The sequence below is a fragment of the Miscanthus floridulus genome, chromosome 2 (assembly GCF_019320115.1).
Source record: "Miscanthus floridulus cultivar M001 chromosome 2, ASM1932011v1, whole genome shotgun sequence".
Lineage (NCBI taxonomy): Eukaryota > Viridiplantae > Streptophyta > Magnoliopsida > Poales > Poaceae > Miscanthus > Miscanthus floridulus.
Window position 1 is genome coordinate 99240760 of NC_089581.1, and position 17344 is coordinate 99258103.

At 40.9% G+C, this 17344-nt stretch overlaps 1 long non-coding RNA gene across 3 annotated transcripts; it reads left to right on the forward strand.

Moving 5' to 3' along the window:
* The first annotated feature begins 256 nt into the window (after positions 1 to 256).
* LOC136539256 (uncharacterized) lies at positions 257 to 16154 on the forward strand. Of its 3 annotated transcripts, none has more exons than XR_010779623.1 (4): positions 257 to 569; positions 685 to 826; positions 14193 to 14282; positions 15555 to 16154. It is a non-coding gene; the product is annotated as an uncharacterized lncRNA (long non-coding RNA). The 3 variants fall into 3 exon arrangements; XR_010779622.1 differs by having other exon boundaries at positions 694 to 826; XR_010779621.1 differs by having other exon boundaries at positions 257 to 826.
* Positions 16155 to 17344: the final 1190 nt, after the last annotated feature.

The following is a 17344-nucleotide window of genomic DNA, read 5'->3' on the forward strand; positions in this document are numbered from 1 at the left end:
ACATGACGCTGATCTTTCTGACGTCTGATGCAGCAAAGGTGCCAACGATGATCCGCCCGACGTCTCGCAGCAGCAAGGGCAGAAATGTCTTTTCGTGTAGAGGACAATTCCAAAATACAGAAACAAAGGAGCTAAATAGGGATTATAGCAACAAAAACAAAGTGTACATGTTTAGACTGGTAATTTTGCGAAGTCAATTTTTTGAATGACAATTTTATGAAGCCCATTATTTGCAATGACAAATAACCAATTTTCTCGTTTTTAGTTCCAGGAGATTACGAAAAAATGAAGCATCGTCCTCTGCTCTCCCCACCCCGTCCCGCGCCGCCTCGAGCTCCACGGCCACCGCGGGCGCGACCTCCCCTCCTCCATGGCCGGCGCGAGCTCAGGAGCACGATGCTGCCCAAGTTCCCGTGCCCTGTAGTGGTATCCACCAGGAGGATGGGGCGTTGTTGAAGGATGCCCCTGCCCTCCTCCATCCCCAGCGCTTCCTAGCAGTCCATCCCCTCGAAACCCTAGCCCAAATTCTTCAATTTCTTTGGCTGCCTCCAAACCATACATTCATATTGGTATGTTCTTTCTCTTTTCTTGTGGATTTTGTTTTATTTTGGATCCAGAAATAGGCGTGCTGTTTTGGTCAATTACTCAAAATTGATGGATGTTGCCTTGCTTATGAACTGAGAGGATCAAAAGAGAACAATCTGAGATGGGGAATAGCTGTTCAAGAGGGACATCCAGAGTGGAAGGCATTAGGTGTTCAAGGGATGACAGGGGAGACAAGGCAGTCAGAGGAAGAGCGTCATCTCCAGCAGATCCTATCAGTTAAGTAAGTATCCTCAAGATCTTTTCATTTTATTGTTGTTAAAGTCTCCACGACATGCATATATTGGTTTATGCACCTAGGGATCTGTGTGGTTCCATTTTTTATTAGCTTAGTTCATAAATAGTAGTATGTAATTGGTCTGGTGTGGTGGTATTTATTCAGAGTTTCTAAGTGATATGTCAGGTAAGGATGAATATCGTCTACTCTGTATTTCACTATTTCCCAATAAAAAAAAGCTATGCTTAGATGTTCCGAAGCCAAAAAAAAAAAAAAGAAAAAAAATATGCTTAGATGTTCAGAGGCAGAGTACGAATACGCACAGATAGTTTTTCAATGTTCTGCAAGAATTTGGGCTGCAGAACATCACGCCTGAAACTAATTTTGAGGAGGATCTGCTGTGACAGCGTGGTGGTATTGTTCCATTTTCCCTTGTCATAATATTTTCCATAAATATTCATGCCCACCAGCTTCTATTGTGCAGTATGGAAAGATAAAAGGTTAGCACATACAGTGCTGTAGTTGGGATTTAAAAACTACCTCTTTTTTCAGTGAGTTTGATACTTGGTAACTGAATGTTAACAGCATGCTTAGTAACACTTTTCCTTGGAGGAACTACTTCTATGCATATACATGTTTAGTAACACTTTTCTTGTCTAAAATTCTCCGTTTTAGTTGCCGATGTTTTTTCACATATACATGTAGCTACTGTAACAGAACCGACCAAATTATAAGAACGTAAATACAAAAACAATCACCGAAGTGATCAAATTCCTGTACTTAAGCTCCCATAATTCCGGTAGTCCAGAAATCACGAAGGATTTCAAACAACTCCCGACATACAAACCAAGACCGTAGTGATTCAACACAAGACATCATTCGTACAACATTTCACAAGTGGCATCCGGGTTACATCCATCAGAGTTCAAATAAAATATTACAAACCAAGTTCAAATTTACGGAAGCAATATAGTTTAGTACATAACTTCATAGTTTCAAATACATTGCCAGATCTTAGTCATGTCCCACCAAAAGCATCTTCAGGTACGAGAACTAGGAGAGACTGCGCCCAACGGTCTAGTCTTCATCCCTAGCCGGGAGAAGACAATACTTGCAGCAACCAAAGTAGAACTGGTCATCTGCAACAGGTGGGAAATAAACCCTGAGTACAAGAAGGTACTCAGCTAGACTTACCCGTCAAAACCAGAAATAAAGGACACCAAGGGTTATGCAAGGCTTATGAGGTGGGCTAGCTTGACACAGTTGCATAAAAGAGCTTATGAATATAGTGACCAATTTAAACTTAGCATCAAGTTTATCATCATTTACCTGTCCACTTGATTAGCACCTGTACTAGAGCACTCACTTATTAGGAGCAAACAATATTAACCATAGCAGGTATAATAAGGTTGTCATCATCATACCATCATTCCTGAACCATTATGTTATTTAGTGTATCTACTTTGGAGATAAGCCCGTCAAGTTCTCACTAACCGGTGAGAGACGGCGACTCGAATCGAATTACAACTCAGCTGAGGGGGTATTCCTAACTCTCACCCTGGCATACTTTGCAAGGGTAGCCGTGGGTCACCTTTGGTACAACTCAGGAACTAAATTCGCGGGTTCGATCAGCGCCAGCACTCTCAGGGATTACCCTTCTGCTAGGACGATCAGGACTTTTAAATCACCTGCCCTTGGACTCACGCCTACGGCTCCCTTTCGAGGCATACTTTATACTTATCGACTCCCGGCTTGAGTTGAGCTACTCGGCTTCATGGTCGGTCTACAGACCCGGCCAACTAAGAGAGAGGCATGCGTTCAACATGAACAGGAAATGCTCCAAGATTCGGTCCTTAAGCGACACAGACGGAGTCACTACAAATCGGCAAGCCTCCGCCTGGTCTTCAATTCAAATTAAGACAGGTTCTTTTCCACGATAGCAAATATAGCCAACCGTGCCATATGTATATCCCTATAGCTCGCAGGTGATAGGAAATCATCTGACTTCTACCGCATTTAAGCAGGGCTAAGCACTACACGAGCCTGAGCTACATAAGATTCAGGGTATCAATATCTAGGCAAGGATTGGATAACCAATGCAGCAAGTGTTTGCATCCAACACCTAAACTTAATGCAACAATATATATGTAACAATAATACTTTAATTGCATTTTAGAAGTTAAGAGGCTTAATATGCTCCGGGGCTTGCCTTTCACAAAGTTGCATGAACGGTGATCCGGGCACTCAACAGCAATCTCGTCTGGCACTTCTCCCGAGAGCTGCACCTCCTGAACCTCCGGTGTTGGTTGCTGCTGCTCTCCGCTCGGTTCCTCGAATTCCAGCAGTGTCAATCCTTCTGGTACACCTATTGCATGCAGATGCACAAGATAAATATCATGGATGCATAAGGAATGACATGATGCTCATGATGAATGGATAACAGTAAGTATTTAACGAAAACATTATTGGACACTCGTTTACCGATTAAGAATAGCTCTATTCAAATTACTTTAAAACATGTATCTAACTTACTCGAAGAACAAGATCCACTTACCTAACTTGCATAACCTAAGATAAAGATTCTCATCTTCAGTTAAAGGCCTAACACCTAGGAACATTACTACAAGCTTAGGAATAGTAAAGGCATACTTAAATCAACAGTTAAGGTTTCATATGCAAATGAGCAGTTCCTTAATTCAATCACAACCAGAGTTCTACAAATTCAAATGACTTGCAAGAGGATATTCTGGAAAGCTTATGAAATTCTCTACAAATCATTTGTAAACATCAAAGCATGATTCCTACGTTAACCAAATCGAATTAAAGTAAACAAAGAATTTGTCCAAAAATGGCAGGTTTACTAAATTAAATATTTAGTGATAATGCAAAAGCATAATTGAACCAAACCAAGTTTACCAACTTGTTGTGCATACCAGAGGAACATCAGAAAGTATAGTGCCAACTTCTAAATAAATTATTTAATGTCCTTTTCTAATTTATTTAGTTAATTAGGTGATTAAAGCAACATATAGTTAAACTATACAAAAAAATCTACAAAAATTACAGTGGCTACCTCATGCTTTACATAGACTACCATAAAAATGTCAAAGCAATTGGACAAGCATAACTTGCTGTATCAAAAATAACAGATGGTAGGTCTATTTCTAGCATAATTAGGAAACCCTATTGAAAAATGTCAAGCAACAGATTTCACATTTTTTCTAGTATCATTCTAGCATAATAATAACACTCACTAAATTTTACCTTTACTGGATCTATAGAAAAATTATGAAAATTCACACAAGATCCATCCATGCAAATAAGAGAATTACCTAACTCCTACATATAGTGTCCAAAGTCTATGAAAATTTAACTACAAGCTATTCATGATATGAGCAGTACACTATAAAAATTTCATGCCATTTGGAGCTACACAGAAAAAGATATAATTACCCATATTTCTCACATGATTAAAAGAGATAATTAGCAACTCCATTTTTCATAACAGAACATGGCATAAATTATATTTTTAATATAAACTAGACCTTACCAGGAACTCAACAAAATTAGAACCACATCATTTGGATCTACCAACCAAGAGATATACATTTTTTAATTTGTACCCAAATCTGTGAAAAAGAATAAAACAAAACAAATTGGAAACCCTAACCAACTACTGGGCTGGCCCGGAAAACCACTTTGGCCCATGACGTGCGCGCCCGCACACGCCAGCATGGTGGCCAGCCTCTAAACTGGTCGGCCATGACGTTCACTGAACATTTTCGGAAACGACTGAATCGGGGTCCGGTGGCACGACTGACAGCGCTATTTCATCGCCTCATAGCTCGTAATCTAGCCCGAGTTAGCGATAGGTAGTAACAGCAAATTCATAGAGCTATAGTAGTACTACAACATTGTCAATTGGGGCTTGGACTAATTCGGTCTGGATTGGGAGATACAAGGCCGCAAAGAGGGGCTCATGAAACTGTAAGTCAGGACTTGACTGAAAAAATTTTCTAAGTCTAAAATTAGAAGGGAAACCTGACCTGTGGGCCCTATTTGAGCATGTTCTAGCATTTTCATGAGATGGTCATATTGAGACTTTTGTTCCTTGATAAATTGGCTACAACTTTGGTAAAGGGTGCACATCCATGCATGGTCTCTAGGTTGGACTTTTTAATCAGTCAAATAGAGTCACTCTATAGGTCATCCTAAGGTCAAACCTCCACCTAGAGGGCAATTTAGTCATTTTGGTCCACATGAACAATATCCCATCAATTACCCTAAGTGTAGTTAAGGTGTATTAAACCATAATTAACCACTCTACACAAGTGCTACACCAACTTCTAAGTATCACATGTGATAAAACAACAAAACACTCAAATTACCCTAATGTTGCAAATCCATGTTTCACATGTTTCATGACTTTGTTGCAATTTTAAACTTGTCATATTACACTACCATGTTGCCATGTTTCAAGGTATGAGAAACTCATGTTGCACTAACTACCATTCACAAGCAATCAAGTATGAAGTAAATATAATTGAGAATGTTGCATATACATGTTTCAGTAACAATGGCATGATGAGATAGATGATGCACATGTTTATGAAATGAAATGCAATTTTATGGGAGCCAAACACCTAGGGTGTTAGAGCCCTCCCCCTAGAAAAATCTCATCCTAAGATTTGGAAAGCGTACCATTTAGTATAGAAAGTCGGCTGATTTTCCTTTAGATAATCTTCCCGCTCCCATGTTGCATCCTGATCACTATGATTACTCCAAACTACCTTGTATAACTTAACTACTCGCCTACGAGTCACCCTTTCTTGAGTATCCAGAACTTGCACGGGCTTCTCCTCATAAGAAAGATCATATTTCAATTTGATTCTCCTCGTTACTACTCTTTCCTTGGGAATACGGAGACACTTCTTCAGCTGAGACACATGGAATACCAGGAATATAGCTCCCATTTCACGTGGTAGATTGAGTTTATAGGCTACTCTTCCACTTTTCTCGATAATTCGGTAAGGTCCAACATATCGAGGCTCAAGCTTCCTTTTGATTCCAAAATGTTTTACTCCTCATAGGGGATACCTTCAGATAAACATGGTCACCTACTTCAAACTCAATAGGTTTTCTTCTCTTATTAGCATAACTCCTTTGTCTAGCCTGAGCGGCAGTCATATTCTTCTGTATAGTTCGGACTTGCTCTTCGGCTTCTTTTACAAAATCAATACCATTGAATCTTCTTTCTCCGGATTCCACCCAGTTTAAAGGAGTCATACACTTGCGGCCATATAGCGCTTCAAAAGAGGCCATCTTGATACTCTCTTGATACCTGTTGTTATAAGAGAATTCAGCGAGAGGCAACCATTCCTCACAAGAGCCTTTGCAAGGGATAAGACAAGCTCTAAGTATGTCTTCAAGAATTTGATTAACACGCTCAGTCTATCCCAATGTTTGCGAATGATAAGCAGAACTGCAGATTAGATGAGTGCCAAGATTCTAATGTAAGCATTCCCAAAAGCGAGCCGTGAATTGCGGTCCTCTATCTGAAACAATGGATTTGGGTACACCATGGAGACGTACCACTTGTTGAAAATAAATATCAGCATAATTGTGAGGGTGATAGGTAGACTTGACCAGAATAAAGTGAGCGGATTTGGTTAGACGATCTACGATAACCCAGATGGAATCCAAACCCTTTTTGGTAGTGGGTAACCCAACAATGAAATCCATAACAATTTCTTCCCACTTCCAGCCAGGAATAGAGAGTGGCTGCAATAACCCGGGCTTCATGTGAATAGCCTTGACTCTGCAACAGTTATCACACCTTGCCATGTAGGCTGCAATTTCTTTCTTCATCTTGGTCTACCAATAATACGGCTTGAGATCTTGATACATTTTACTGCTACCAGGATGGATGGACAATCTAGAAGAATGGGCTTCAGCCATAATTTGATTTCTAAGTTCTTTGTCTTTGGGTACTACAAGCCTGTCATTAAACCAGAGAATTCCTTTGTCATCAACCCTAAAGTGCTTGGTCTCCTGCTCTTTCATCTTCCGCTTGATGTGAAACACACCCACATCAGTCTTCTAGAGTTCGATAATTTGACTTCTAAGAGAGCAATCCACAGTGATATTGTGGAGTACTACAGGATGAAGGAGGTGTGCCAGATGAAAGTCTTCACTATCTAAGGAATTGCAATGGGCCTTTCTACTTAAGGCATCAGCAACCACATTTGCCTTGCCAGGATGGTAGTGCACTTGAAGGTTGTAGTCTTTGATTAATTCTAACCATCGTTGTTGATGCATGTTCAATCGGGTTGAGTAAAGATGTACTTAAGACTTTTATGGTCAGTATAGATGTTGCACACATTACCTAGCAAGTAATGTCTCCAAATCTTCAGGGCATGAACAACCACGGCTAGCTCTAAGTCATGGGTAGGATAATTGACTTCATGCTTTCGAAGCTGGCGCGAAGCATAAGCAATGACTCGGCCCTCCTGCATAAGAACACACCCTAAACCGGTGCCATATGCATCACAATAGACATTAAAAGGCTTCTCGATGTCAGGTTGTGCCAATACAGGAGTAGAAGTTAGTAAGGTCCACAAAGTGTGGAAAGCCTCTTCACACTTCGGAGTCCACACAAACTTCTCATCCTTTTGAAGTAGTCGAGTCATGGGCTTGGCGATTTTAGAGAAATTCGGGATGAAGCGACGATAATAGCCAGCCAAATCCAGGAAACTTCGGACTTCTGTGACCGTAGTAGGTGCCTTCCAATCTAGGACTTCTTGCACCTTAGTAGGGTCAACCGAAATTCCATCTCCAGATAACACAAGACCTAGAAAAGGTACCTTGTTCAACCAGAATTTGCACTTGCTGAACTTAGCATAAAGCTGGTTGTCACGTAATCGAGTTAAAATAATTCTCAGATGTTCAGCATGCTATTCTTTATTCTGAGAATATACAAGGATATCATCAATGAACACGACGACGAACTTGTCCAATTCCGGCATGAATACCGAATTCATCAGGTACATAAAGTGTGCCGAAGCATTTATCAACCCAAAAGACATGACAAGATATTCGAACAAGCCATAACGAATAGAGAAAGTTGTCTTAGGTATATCTTCAGGATGAATTTTGATCTGATGGTAGCAAGACCTCAAATCAACCTTAGAGAATACCTTAGCTTTGGAGAGTTGATCAAACAGAATATCGATGCGAGGAAGAGGGTATTTGTTCTTGATAGTAACATCATTAAGGGGGTGATAATCCATGCACATGCATAGAGACTCATCCTTCTTCTTCACAAAGATAGCCAGACAACACCAAGGAGAAGAACTAGGCCGAATCAAACCTTTCTTTAATAGCTCATTCAACTGAATCTTTAGCTCAGCCAACTCATTGGGCGACATTCTATAGGGCCTTCGAGAAATAGGAGCCGTACCCAGAATGAGTTCTATCTTGAATTCTACTTCATGGTCCGGAGGTAATCCAGGCAAGTCATCAGGGAAGACATATGGAAACTCACAGACAACCGATATATCCTCAATGGCTTTGGCTAGGGTAGCATTGGCTGTATTGTGGATAGCAATATCACGAGGCAACTACACTAGAAAATCCTTCTTATCCATAGGATCTCTCAACATTACCACACAGGTTGATGTATCGATCAACACTCCATTCCCGCTCATCCACTTCATCCCTAGGATTACATCGATTCCTACCCCCGGTAGAACTACAAGATCCGCAAGGAACTCTCGATCCCCAATCTCAGTCTTTACATCTTTAACTACTTGGTTAGTCATGATATTATTTCCAGTAGCACTAATATAATAACCACCCTTGACAATTGTAATCACATTCATATTATGCTCAGATGCAAAAGTAGAACTCATAAAGGAATGTAAAGCACCTGAATCAAAGAGCACAACTGTAGGGTGGTCATTAACAAGAAACTTACCAGCGGTGACCACTTCATCAACAAAAATTTCCTCCACAGTAGTGTAGTGAACACGCCCCTGACGGACGTTTCCCTGAGCATTCTGCTTGGGAGGATAGGGACAATTATTAGCCCAGTGACTAGGCTTGTTATAGTTCCAGCATGGCCTGTTAGATGGTGGGACATTAGAGCTACCCTGCCCAGAGGTATTCTTTGGCAAGGAAACTATGTACCCCTTGCAGAAACCAGTTTTAGCTTGATTCTTCTTCTGAGGTGGGCGGTACCGGACATTAGCATTAGGTGGATGATATTGGGTTTTGGATACCACTGGTGCCTTAGACTGAGAAGCACCTGCCTCAAAGTTTCTTTTACGAGTCTTGGAAGCAGCATATACCTTATCATTATTCTCCTGAGTCAGGGTGTCATTGACAAACTCATTGAAGGTGACACACTTACAGTTGCCCATAGACTTCATCAGTTTAGGGGAAAGTCCCCTCTTGAAACTAGCTATCTTTTTGGCATCAGTATCAACAAACTCAGGAGCATACCTCGCCAGGTTATTAAATGCCTGGAGGTATTCATTAAGACTCTTGTTGCCTTGAGTTAGCTTCATGAACTCGGTGTGCTTGATTGCCATGAGACCAGGAGGGATAAAATGTCCCCTAAAATCTTCCTAGAACTGGTCCCAAACTACCTCGATGTTTGTAGGGAAGGTGGTCCTGTGATGGTTCCACCAGATGCCTGCAGGGCCTTGGAGCTGGTGTCCTGCATACGAGGCCTTTATATCTTCTGTCAATCTGAGCAATCCAAACCTTTGCTCTATCATACTCAACCATTCATCAGCTTGTAATGGTTTTTCTGCCTCTCTAAAGATAGGAGGCTTTATGTCCATGAAGTCCTTAAAGCTGCTATACTGGTTTGGCTCAGGTCCCTAGCGGACATGTCGATCATCGCGGTTAGCTAGTTGGCACATAGCCTCAGCTAGCATGCACTAACCTTCGATGATTGTCTGCATTAGCTCAGCTGGTGTGGGCGGTGGTGGAGGAGGTGGTTGTTCCTCATCTCCAAGGCTACGACTGCGATGAAGATTATAAGCCATCTGCAAAATGTATAGCCAATGAGCACTGACGATGTGGAAAATTTTGTAGATGAATTGTATAATTATGCCAAACTGATTCCATTGGAGAGAATGAATTTATACAATCAACAGAGGCACAATCATCCATCACAATCACACAACTCATCAAGCGCATCAATTGACACATTAATGCGATGAACTTAACTTACAACGAGATCTATAGACCGCACAGACGGAATTTATCAAAGGCTCACATACGTGGAGCATAACACGTTTGATAGGTTACATCCAAGCCATAGAGGTTCCAAACTTACATAACATAGGGTTCGATATTACATCCTAAAGATTAACTTATTACAAAGCTAACCGACCAAATTATAAGAACGTAAGTACAAAAACAATCACCGAAGTGATCAAATTCTTGTACTTAAGCTCCCATAATCCCGATATAACGGAAATCACGAAGGATTTCAGACAACTCCCGACATACAAACCAAGACTGTAGTGATTCAACACAACATATCATTCGTACAACATTTCACAAGTGGCATCCGGGTTACATCCATCAGAGTTCAAATAAAATATTACAAACCAAGTTCAAATTTGCAGAAGCAACATAGTTTAGTACATAACTTCATAGTTTCAAATACATTGCCAGATCTTAGTCATGTCCCACCAAAAGCATCTTCAGGTATGAGAACTAGGAGAGACCACGCCCAATGGTCTAGTCTTCATCCCCAGCCAGGAGAAGACAATACTTACAGCAACCAAAGTAGAACTGGTCATCTGCAATAGGTGGGAAATAAACCCTGAGTACAAGAAGGTACTCAGCTAGACTTACCCATCAAAACCAGAAATAAAGGACACCAAGGGTCATGTAAGGCTTATGAGGTGGGCTAGCTTGACACAGTTGCATAAAAGAGCTTATGAATATAGTGACCAATTTAAACTTAGCATCAAGTTTATCATAATTTACCTGTCCACTAGATTAGCACCTATACTAGAGCACTCACTTATTAGGAGCAAATAATATTAACCATAGCAGGTATAATAAGGCTGTCATCATCATACCATCATTCCTGAACCATTATGTTATTTAGTGTATCTACTTTGGAGATAAGCCCGTCAAGTTCTCACTAACCGGTGAGAGACGGCGACTCGAATCAAATTACAACTCAACTGAGGGGGTATTCCTTACTCTCACCCTAGCATACTTTGCAAGGGTAGCCGTGGGTCACCTTTGGTACAACTCAGGAACCAAATTCACGGTTCGATTAGCGCCAGCACTCTCAGGGATTACACTTCTGCCAGGACGATCAGGACTTTTAAATCACCTGCCCTTGGACTCACGCCTATGGCTCTCTTCCGAGGCATACTTTATACTTATCGACTCCCGGCCTGAGTTGAGCTACTCGTCTTTGTGGTCGGTCTCCAGACCCGACCAACTAAGAGAGAGGCATGCATTCAACATTAACAGGAAAGGCTCCAAGATTCGGTCCTTAAGTGACACAGACGGAGTCACTACAAACTGGCAAGCCTCCGCCCGGTCTTCAATTCAAATTAAGACAGGTTCTTTTCCACGATAGCAAATATAGCCAACCGTGCCATATGTATATCCCTATAGCTCGCAAGTGACAGGAAATCACCTGACTTCTACCGCATTTAAGCAGGGCTAAGCACTACATGAGCCTGAGCTACATAGGATTCAGGGTATCAATATCTAGACACGGATTGGATAACCAATGCAGCAAGTGTTTGCATCCAACACCTAAACTTAATGCAACAATATTTATGTAACAATAATACTTTAATTGCATTTCAGAAGTTAAGAGGCTTAATATGCTCCGGGGCTTGCCTTTCACAAAGTTGCATGGACGGTGATCTGGGCACTCAATAACGACCTCGTCTGGCACTTCTCCCGAGGGCTGCACCTCCTGAACCTCCGGTGTTGGCTGCTGCTGTTCCCCGCTCGGTTCCTCGAATTCCAGCAGTGTCAATGCTTCCGATACACCTATTGCATGCAGATGCACAAGATAAATATCATGGATGCATAAGGAATAACATGATGCTCATGATGAATGGATAACAGTAAGTATTTAACGAAAACATCACTGGATACTCGTTTACCGATTAAGAATAGCTCTATTCAAATCACTTTAAAACATGTATCTAACTTACTCGAAGAACAAGATCCACTTACCTAACTTGCATAACCTAAGATAAAGATGCTCATCTTCAGTTAAAGGCCTAACACCTAGGAACATTACCACAAGCTTAGGAATAGTAAATCCATACTTAAATCAACAGTTAAGGTTTCATATGCAAACGAGCAGTTCCTTAATTCAATCACAACAAGAGTTCTATAAATTCAAATGACTTGCAAGAGGACATTCTGGAAAGCTTATGAAATTCTCTACAAATCATTTGTAAACATCAAAGCATGATTCTTACATTAACCAAATTGAATTAAAGTAAACATAGAATCTATTCAGAAATGACAGGTTTACTAAATTAAATATTTAGTAATGATGCAAAAGCATAATTGGACCAAACCAAGTTTACCAACTTGTTGTGCATACCAGAGGAACATCAGAAAGTATAGTGCCAACTTCTAAATAAATTATTTAATGTCCTTTTCTAATTTATTTAGTTAATTAGGTGATTAAAGCAACATATAGTAAAACTATACAGAAAAATCTACAAAAATTATAGTAGCTATCTCATGCTTCACATAGACTACCATAAAAATTTCAAAGCAATTGGACAAGCAGAACTTGCTGTATCAAAAATAATAGATGGCAGGTCTATTTCTAGCATAATTAGGAAACCCTATTGAAAAGTGTCAAGCAATAGATTTCATATTTTTCCTAGTATCATTATAGCATAAGAATAGCACTCACCAAATTTTACCTTTACTGGATCTATAGAAAAATTATGAAAATTCACACAAGATCCATCCACGCAAACAAGAGAATTACCTAACTCCTACATACAGTGTCCAAAGTGTATGAAAATTTAACTACAAGCTATTCATGATATGAGCAGTACACCATAAAAATTTCATGCCATTTGGAGCTACACAGAAAAAGATATAATTACCCATATTTCCCACATGATTAAAAGAGATAATTAGCAACTCCATTTTTCATAACAGAACATGGCATAAATTATATTTTTAATATAAACTAGACCTTACCAGAAACTCAACAAAATTGGAACCACATCATTTGGATCTACCAACCAAGAGATATACATTTTTGAATCTGTACCCAAATCTGTGAAAAAGAATAAAAGGAAGCAAATTGGAAACCCTAACCAACTACTGGGCCGGCCCGGAAAACCACTGCGGCCCGCGACGCGCGCACCCACACACGCTAGCGCGGTGGCCAGCCTCTGAACCGGTCGGCCATGACGTTCACTGATTGTTTTCTGAAACGACTGAATCGGGGTCCGGTGGCACGACTGACAGCGCCATTTCATCGCCTCATAGCTCGAATCTAGCCTGAGTTAGCGATAGGTAGTAACAGCAAATTCGTAGAGCTACAGTAGTACTACAACATTGTCAATTGGGGCTTGGACTAATTCGGTCTGGATTGAGAGATACAAGGTTGCAAAGAGGGGCTCATGAAACTGTAAGTCAGGACTTGACTGAAAAATTTTTCTAAGTCTGGAATCAGCAGGGAAACCTGACCTGTGGGCCCTGTTTGAGCATGTTCTAGCCATTTTCATGGGATGGTCATATTGAGACTTTTGTTCCTTGATAAATTGACTACAACTTTGGTAAAGGGTACACATCCATGCAAGGTCTCTAGGTTGGACTTTTTAATCAGTCAAATAGAGTCACTCTATAGGTCATCCTAAGGTCAAACCTCCACCTAGAGGGCAATTTAGTCATTTTGGTCCACATGAACAATGTCCCATCAATTACCCTAAGTGTAGTTAAGGTGTATTAGACCATAATTAACCACTCTACACAAGTGCTACACCAACTTCTAAGTATCACATGTGATAAAACAACAAAACACTCAAATTACCCTAATATTGCAAATCCATGTTTCACATGTTTCATGACTTTGTTGCAATTTTAAACTTGTCATATTACACTACCATGTTGCCATGTTTCAAGGTATGAGAAACTCATGTTGCATTCACATGTTGCACTAACTACCATTCACAAGCAATCAAGTATGAAACAAACATAATTGAGAATATTGCATATACATGTTTCAGTAACAATGGCATGATGAGATAGATGATGCACATGTTTATGAAATGAAATATAATTTTGTGGGAGCCAAACACCTAGGGTGTTACAGCTACTAACTATAATTATTTTTCAGCATATCACAGAAGTTGAAAGCATGAGTGATAAAGAAGACTTAGTCTGAAATGGAACAAAGAGCTCAACCTCTGCGGTTCCTATTAAAATGGTATGCGTTCGGTTCTATGTCATCTTGCCCTTTCTTTCCTAAATAAATCTATGCCTGTACCAAAGGCTCCAACAACATCAAATTATGGTGAGATGCTGCTTCGGCTGTCAACCATTGCATTGCCTTCACAGGCAGCAGCCATGTAAGCTGCTTTACTGCATGGGTATATTTTATAGCTTACTGCTAACTATTAAATACATACTCCCAGTTAGTTGACAGCCATGTAACACTTGGGTTGCAGAATGCTCATTCACACACTCTTTTTTTTTATTTTGTTGTTAATTATAGTTTGGTCATACGGTTATTATCACATAGGAAGCAAATGGATAGCCAATCTATAAAATATATTTCTAAATATATGTTAAACTCTGTAGTTTTTGACACTGAATCATCTGATGCTTGGAGTGTATCCTTTTTTTTCTACGAGGTTGAAGTTTGAGAGCAACTAAGCACCAGTAAGCTGTCTTTCTATAAGTTTTGCTAGCATTTTAGTGTCATCCTATGAATATGCTCCACAAATTGATTTGCTTTCTATTTTTGTAAAGGTCTGTTTGCCAGGTGTGAAGGGCGGGCCTGGTGCAAGCGGTAGAGTCTTACTGCCTGTGACCGGAAGGTCCCGGGTTTGAGTCGCGGTCTTCTCGCATTGCACAGGCGAGGGTAAGGCTTGCCAATGACACCCTTTCCCAGACCCCGCACAGAGCGGGAGCTCTCAGCACTGGGTGCGCCCTTTTTTCTGTTTGCCAGGTATATATTGAGGTTGAAGCTAAACTAAATATTGTTATTGTTTGGAGCATGGCAAAGACTTACCCAAGTAATTTAATTGTCATTTCACTAAACGGCGTACCCAGTGTAGAGAGCTTCCGCTCTGTGCGGGGTCTAGGGAAGGGTGTCAGTGGCAAGCCTTACCCTCACATATGCAATGCAAGGAGACTGCGACTCAAACCCAGGACCTTCCGGTCACATGCGGTAAGACTCTACCGCTTGCACCAGGCCCGCCCTTCTTAATTGTCATTTCACTGCTTTTGGAAAATCCTAGAATCATGCATCCAATTACTGATATTAATAGGAGCATATCAAGCCAAGAATAAAGTGAAAACACAATCACTTTTGTTTCAGGGTCTGGACCATTTTAAGTAGATGCACTATGTATGACATACTAAAATACTAAAATAACTTACCTAGACTCTCTATGCAAATTAGAAGATAGCACAAAATAAGATGTAACATCTATATTAGTAATATGTCCTTGTTGATATACTGTTTACATATTAGAGTTTAAAGGTTAGGAAAATTGCGCTGGGTCTACATCGCGGCGACCGCAGCTGCCTCACTTCGTGGACAAAACACAAAGAGCCACTTGCCTTGTGTGCTCGCATGCATGGATCAAGATGACCTCACGGCATGCCGGAGGTAGCTAGCAGCAATGGAGTTTCCATGCACAGGAGAAGGTGAAGGCAAATGACAGCGACAAGCATAGCTTGCCTGTGTCAATTATATGGACTGAACTTTTTTTTGGTTAGCTCCAAGTTTTGAAGTTTGAGTTGATTTAAGAGATCCAATTTCTTTCCTCGTGATTTTTAGAAGAGTCTTGTTTGTGAAAAAATTATTGTTTGTATAAATTGCTACTGTAACTTTTAGTGCTCAGTTCAGTGCTATGGAAACAGCTTTGACAAAGCACAATTAGCTAAGTATACTTCAAATTTGATACAATTAACTTTGTACTTAATATGACCCGTAGTGTTGGCAACGTGTACGAGAGGAGGAAGCGCCACCGTGGCTAAGAGCTGTGCATGCCAGCACCACGCGCGATCAGCCGCGACCAAGCCAGCAGTGCACGGTTACCACAGGCCAGCGCTATGCGTGGTGAGCTGTGACCAAGCCTACGGTCACCAGGGATCTCTAGGATTAGTTCCTTTCTAAAATTAGTATGCGTGAGCTTTGAACTTTGTAATCGTTAGTTCAGCCTTTGGCTATTTGTACTGGATGATCGATGAATCAGCCGAATCAGCTAGAGATTGAGTTATCTCTGTCGCTCCTTAGCTCTCTAGCACTCTCACTGCTTACTGTCTCCGACGCCGGCCAGCAGGACGGCGTCCCAGCCTCGCTGCCACCGGAACGTTCACCTACATTCCACGACTACTACCTGCGCAATCCTAGTAGCTCCAACAATCTAGTATAATGGCTAGAGGGGGTAAATAGCCTATTAAAAATTCTACAACAACACTTAGTAAATATGTTAGACAATTAAACGGCGAAGCGAGTGTTACGCTAGCCTACTAAAAATGCAAGTCACCTACCACAATTTTAGTGACTATGATCTCTACGCACACAAAGGCTATGTCACTACACTAAGTTAGTGAGCTTTCAAAGACTAACTAAAGAGCCACACTAACCACTAGATCCGACACAAGCTTGCTCTCAAGACTAACTACACTAAAGAGTGAAGCAACAATAGAAATGTAAATGCACAAGAGAGAGTGGTGATGATTATACCGTCGTGTCGAGGAATTGAGCCAATCACAAGATGATCACAATCAACCAATCACAAGATAACAAATGAAATCCTCGGACAAGGTGACACAAGATTTTTTATCGACGTTCACTTGCTTACCGGCAAGCTAGTCCTCGTTTTGGCGATTCACTCACTTGGAGTTTCACGCGCTAATTGGCATCACAAGCCAAACCCGTAATCGGGTGCCGCACAACCATCACAAGATGAGGATCATATAAGCCATGAGCATTCCACTAGAGTATCTTTTGACTCTTCGTCGGAAAAAGGTCAAGAACCCCTCATAATCATAATGATCGGAGCCGGAGACAATCACCAACCTCTGCTCGACCATCCTCGCTGCACCAAGCCATCTAGATGGCGGGAACCACCAAGAGTAACAAGCGAATCCCGTAGTGAAACACGAACACCAAGTGCCTCTAGATGCAATCACTCACGCAATGCACTTGGATTCACTACCAATCTCACAAAGATGATGAATCAATGATGGAGATGAGTGGGAGGGCTTTGGCTAAGCACACAAGGTTGCTATGTCAATGCAAATGGCCAAGAG